At 43.6% G+C, this 6,222-nt stretch overlaps 1 long non-coding RNA gene across 1 annotated transcript; it reads left to right on the plus strand.

Annotated features, from left to right (window-relative positions):
- The first annotated feature begins 363 nt into the window (after nt 1–363).
- Nucleotides 364–5,971, plus strand: LOC141410218 (uncharacterized). The gene is made up of 2 exons (XR_012434434.1): nt 364–473; nt 5,686–5,971. It is a non-coding gene; the product is annotated as an uncharacterized lncRNA (long non-coding RNA).
- The last annotated feature ends 251 nt before the right edge of the window (nt 5,972–6,222 follow it).

Here is a 6,222-nt window from a genome sequence, read left to right on the forward strand (position 1 = left end):
AATTTGCTTTCACTTTACTCTGTGAACTCACCCCAAATTCTTTCTTGTGCGAGGCCAAGCACCCTCTCTTCTTGGGGTGTGGATCAGGACCCCTTTCCAGTAACATCACTTCTACTATGTTCAGCTGAGGCAGTGACAAAGGTCTGTCTGGGTTTTGGGGGAGGAGCTCAAAGGAGGAGTGTTAAGGTCCCATGGGAAGAGGAGCATGCAGCAGTGGCAATCTTGTGACCATCTTTGGAAAATTCAATCAGTAAGGTGTAATTTCTCAATTTTTCTCATTTCTCTATCATTACAAAATTACTTAAAATCCTAAAAGTAATATAAATACAGTAACAAAACTTAGAAAACATAAAAGAAAAATCCATAATTGTCCTCCTTCATGTAATTGCCCCACAGGTTCTTCCTGCCTGCTGCACGGACAAAATCAATCCACTGACACCATGGCATTGCAATAAAGAAAGAGTTTAACTGAGGTGAGACTGGCACACCAAGCAGGGGAAGGAGTTATTATTCAAATCAATCTCTCCAGAGGCTAGAAGGTTGGGGGGTTTTCAGGTGGTTTGGTGGGCAGGGGCCTAGGGAAAGGGTGCTGCTGATTGTTGGGGGATGCAATCATAGGGGTGTGGAAAAGGGTCCTTATGTGCTGAGTCCCCTTCTGGGTTGGGGCCACAGAACTGGTTGGGTCCAGGTCCAGGTGGGGCCATCCAGTCATCAGAAATGCAAAAGCCTGAAAAGATCTCAAAAGGCCAATCTTAGGTTCTACAATAGTGATATTAATTACACGAGTAATTGGGGACATTTCAAATCTTGTGACCTCTCCCATCCCCTTAACCTGGCGGACTTGTATTAGTTTTACAAGGGCAGTTTTGTTTTTGGGAAGTGTTGTTATATTTAAACTTTAAATTTCTCCCAAAATCAGTTTGGCCCACACCCAGGACAGCTTGGAGGATAGAAGGATAGCTTGTACAAAGAGTTTAGGGAGATTTTTTAATTTTTCTTCTTTACATTTTTTTGAAGAGACAGAGTCTCACTCCATCACCCAGTCTGGAGGACAGTGGCCCTATCACAGTTCACTGCAGCGTCAACCTTTTTCTATTTCCCCTGTGGAATATAAGCTCAAAACTTTTGTTTTGCTTTCACACTGCTGATAAAGACATACCTGAGACTAGGTAATTTATACAGGAAAAGGGGGTTTATTGGATGTACAGTTCCACATAGCTGGGGGGGGTTGGGCTCACAGTCATGGCAGAAGGGAAGGAGGAGCAAGTAATGTCTTGCATGGATGGCAGCAGGCAAAGATAGAAAGCTTGTGCAGGGAAACCCCTCTTTATAAAATGATCAAATCTCCTGAGACTTATTCACCATTGTGAGAACAGCACGAGAAAGACCTGTCCCCATGATTCAAACACCTTCCACCAGGTCCCTCCCACAACACTTGGGAATTGTGGAAGTTACAATTCAAGGTAAGATTTGGGTGGAGACACAGCCAAACTATATCACCTACTCCTACCTAAAACTCACTAAGAAAGATTACATCGAGGCTTCCTTAGTCTTCCATCTTCTCTCTCTAGTGAACATGAAGCAGAGCCACAACACACCAATTATGGAAAGTGCTGTCAGCATTACTTTCTGACAGTACTTTCAGAATGTCAAGTAACGCCTACTTCCATAGTTGCGGAAAGAGGAAGCAGGTGACTGCCCTGGGCATAGAATGCCAGCAGGTGAATCTTAACTCACTTTTCTGCTACAGAAGGTTGGCTTTGGCGTTTCTACAGAAAACAGGGATCTAGCATATTAAGTTAAAAACAGCCATTCCCAAACACTAATCTAAACTACTGCCAGTTTTCACTGGTCTCCTGTAAAATGAGAAAAATAACTACAATGTGCTGTGTTTTTAATAAAACTATATTCAATTAAAAAAAAAAACCTGGGCTTTATTCTGAAACAGTTCCTTATTTTTTAGTATAAAACATTTATTTTCTTTAAGGCATAATTCTGGCCATATATTTTCTTCGTATTCCTAATTAGCAAGATTAAAAGATGGCAATCCTACAGTCATTCCCATATTGAGTTTCAAAAATGTTACCAATTTGTGACACCCAGTGATCCCCTCCAAACGACTGCCTTCTGGGGACTCTTTGGGGTCCTTGTGCATTGCTTATCAAAAAGGGATTCCCTTCTGAGGTCAGAACAAACTGCTTGGCATGAGAAGCAGGTCCAAAACTCTGAATTCTGCCTGTGACAGTCCAGTTGCCTAGACTCGAACAAGTCATTTATCCTCAGGGCCTCTTAGCCATCAAATTCAGTCAATAACTCGGGCTTCCCCCCCACTGGGCCGGGAGAAGTGAAAGGCTTAATTGTGGCAAGAGCAGAGCGCTGTGTAAGTGCTGAGTGTCTTCATTGTGCAGCATCCTAGGAGCTTTCCTTCACAAAGCCTGCTCAGCAGGTCCTGTAATAGCTGGAGAAAAAAATGTGAGGAGGGAGACTCTAACACATCAAGTATTTCCCTGGGAGTTTCTCATTTCAATGAGAAGAATATTCTCTAATTAAAATGCCACTACATTTTTTTAAAACAAATTGCTGTCTAATTTCCCTTTGATCTTTTTTCTTCATTTGGGTTGTAAGGTTTTACAGAAACTTCCCAAACGTTTAGAGTCTGCAGTTATTTTCTTTTATTCTGATTAAACTTCAAAGGACAAAACAAAAAGCCATCACAGCAAGCTAAGCTTTTTTTCTGCATATGCAATAAGCGTCTATGGGGCATCTCCAGCGTGCCTGTCATTGTGCTGGGTGTTGGAGATACAAAGATGAATAAATACAACACAGAACTTGCCCTCACTGAGTTCAATGTTTCCAGGAGGTGATCACACCATCAACAGAACACTGGAATGCAATGTGGTAACAGCAGAAACACCATCACGCAGCCATCTTACATAGGGCACTGTGACTGAGCTGACACTTTAAATGAAACTTAAAGGATGACTAAAATTCACCCAAAGGACAGCAAGGACATCCCAGGCAGAAGAGATAACATATAAGCACAGGTTCGGGGGTGGAAAACATCATGTCATGGCCTGTGTGTGTATGTGTGTATGTGTGTGTGATTCTGTCTCCGTAATGAGAAAGGGTCAGTGTGGCTATGGTTTAGGGAGACTTTACTGAATGACATGGGCACAGGCCTGCTAACCTGAAGCAGACCATAAAAGAATTCCCTGAGCTTCCCCTAAAGTAGGTCATAAGGCCCTCGTTCCATGGGTGAGGAAACGATATTACCTTCCCTCCCCTACATTGTTATTGTGGGGTGTGACTTCTATGCATGAAGCAAGGCCAGCCACATCTTACATCACAGATGGGTCAGGATTCAAAGGTTTACTTTAACAATCTGGAAAGAAATTTAAAAATGATTCCTGCATAAATAAATTAGACTTTAGTGCGTGTTTTAAACACAAACACCCCTACTGAAGGATTTGCAGATACCTTTGCTGACCCTGGAGGGAAGAATTATCTTGCCAACAGTTCTCCTGTGTAGTGATTTGAGGGGCATTTGCCCACTAGGGGCCAACCCAGGGCTCAGAAGGAATGACTAGAAATCTTGTTAAGATGAAGATTCTGATTCAGTGGGCCAAGATTTATCATTTCTAACAAGCTCCAAGGTGACCGCCAGTGCTGCCGGTCCACAGACAACACTTGAATATTGAGATCTAATCCACTCGCTGCCCACCCCATCCCCCAGTCTTGATGGCACAGCAACTGAGACGAACCATAGGGATTCACTGCCCTCAACTCCATGGCCAACAGTGCAGAGGCTGCTGGAAGATTGTCCAGATCCTCCCTGCACCCGAGGCACAGGGTCCCATCCAGCAGGAGTCCAGCCAGGCCCTCAGGGCTGGCAGAGAGCTGACTAGTATGTAACTAAGTCCACGGACCCAGAATTGGATGGTGGGGAGGAAAGTGGGGAGGAAGGAGGTAGAAATTGTGGGATGGAGCTGGTGCTTGCTCAGAAAATGGGCCCCGATATCTCCTATGGAAGGAGCTAAGAAAGATACTAAGGGACATAAAAAGAAAGATAGACGAGCTTGGACAAGGGACCAGGCAGAGCCTCTGAGTCATGGCATCAAGCACTGATTTTGTGCCAGGGACTGTTTGCATGCATCACATAGATGTCACATTTCATCTCCACACAACATCCTTGCAAAACAGATTTTAAATCCCTGCTAACAGATGAGAAACTTGAAGTGCAGAGCAGTTCAGCAAATCACCCAATCTCAGCTGGCACACAGTGGAGCTCAGCTCACACCCAGGTCTGCACAATGTGAAAGCCCAGGTCTTTCAGGTACCCCCTGCCCCCACTGTGCACTATCTTCATAAAGATGGATGATACAGGACGTTGTGCCCTAGGGGAGGGTCTTTAGATATCTGAATCTGAAAGCAAGTGATATCAGTGATGACTGAAAGAGGTGCTAGGCCAAGAGAAAGCAGGTCAAGAGAAGGTGACATCTAAAGAAGACCTGAGTATCTGGAACTGGACCACCTTTGGACAAAGTGACCTGGTCTTCCTGGTCCTGAAGGGAATTTGCCTTCACGTGAGCCAGCCAGGGATTCATGGCGCCTCATAGTCTTGGCATGCACTGGTTGGTGGGCATCTTGGCAGAAATGGAATATTTACCTGAGAAAAAAGAAGACAGATGTATTAGTTCATTATCACACTGCTATGAAGACATACCCAATACTGGGTAATTTATAAAGAAAGGGGTTTAATTGACTCACAGTTCCACATGGCTGGGGAGGCCTCAGGAAACTTACAATCATAATGGAGGATGAGAGAGAAGCAAAGTCACATCTTACATGGTGGCAGGCAAGAAAGACAGCAAATGAGTGAAAGGGGAAGAGCCTCTTATAAAACCATCAGATCTTGTGAGAACTCACTCACTAGCACGAGCAAGGCTCATGGGGAAACTGTCCCCATAATCCAATCACTTCCCACCAGGTTTCTCCGTAAACATGTGGTGATCCTATGGGGATTACAATTCAAAGAGAGATTTGGGTGGGGACACAGAGCCAAACCATATCAACAAAGAACTAAATGGAAAAGACTATCACATGACAAGGTGTCTAGAACACAGTAAGCAATCAACACTTGGTAGCTGCTATTTACTACTATTGTTGTGGTGGTGGTGGCTGTTGATGAAGATGAAGCTCAGGACATGCTACCACAATACATAGCACCTCAGCATTTTAGAAAACAGAAGCAGGAAGGTCTCTCTGACCTTCTCCTGCCATTCTGCCCTGAAGCAGGCCATGAATTATCTAACCTTCCTCTGAAGTAGGTACAAAGGCCCTCATTCCATGAGTGAGGAAAAGATACTACCTACCCCTCCTTACACTGTTGTTGTGGGGTACTATTTCTGCACATGCCTAATAACCAGTCAGCAGTACGCTAGGAACATTCTCAGGCATAATTATACACAGAAGATTTCTGAAAATCCAAAGTCTGCGTAAGTCCAGCTAGCTGGCCAAACAAATCAGCCAAAGTTGCATAACTTATTATGAAGGTGCATTCACCCCATGGTGTTTTACATCACTTTTATTTAGGTATCAGGATGATGTTAGCAGGTGGTCAGTCACTGCTTATGCCTACTTGTCCCTCCTTACTGAGTTGTGATAGTTTAAAAATTGTTTTTCTAGATGGAGGGAGTCTCCCTGCCAAAAGAGTCTCCGCCTGGAGTTGAAAGACCCACACTGCTCCTCACTGATGTGCTCTCAGTCTCATCATCTGTAAAATGGGGACAATCAAATCACACCTGTGCTGCCCACCTCAGGATCACTGCTGTGAGGACCGAGCAACATGATACATGTGAAAGAGGGGCAAAATGGCCACGTCCTCCACAAGTAAAAGCCATGCTGACTTTGCAGACGTCTTGCCATTCTATTCTAATTTGGGCACTAACTCTTTATTAAAGCTTTATTTTTATACCTTCTGTGTTTCCTCTAAATGCCTCAGATTCTCTGGGGAACCAGCTGGCATTTACTTCCATGTATACCTCCATAAAAGTTTACATGGAACTTAAATGAAAACTTACATGCATATATCATTCATATGTAGATATATGTATGTATACACACGTAATTTTTATATATACATAAAATTTCTTCTCTGTACTACATTTAAAGGGCTTCTTGTTAAAGTGGATGAGATGTTTGCACAATCAGTTTAAAAGATTA

Source organism: Macaca fascicularis, chromosome 4 (genome assembly GCF_037993035.2).
Source record: "Macaca fascicularis isolate 582-1 chromosome 4, T2T-MFA8v1.1".
Taxonomy (NCBI): Eukaryota; Metazoa; Chordata; class Mammalia; order Primates; family Cercopithecidae; genus Macaca; species Macaca fascicularis.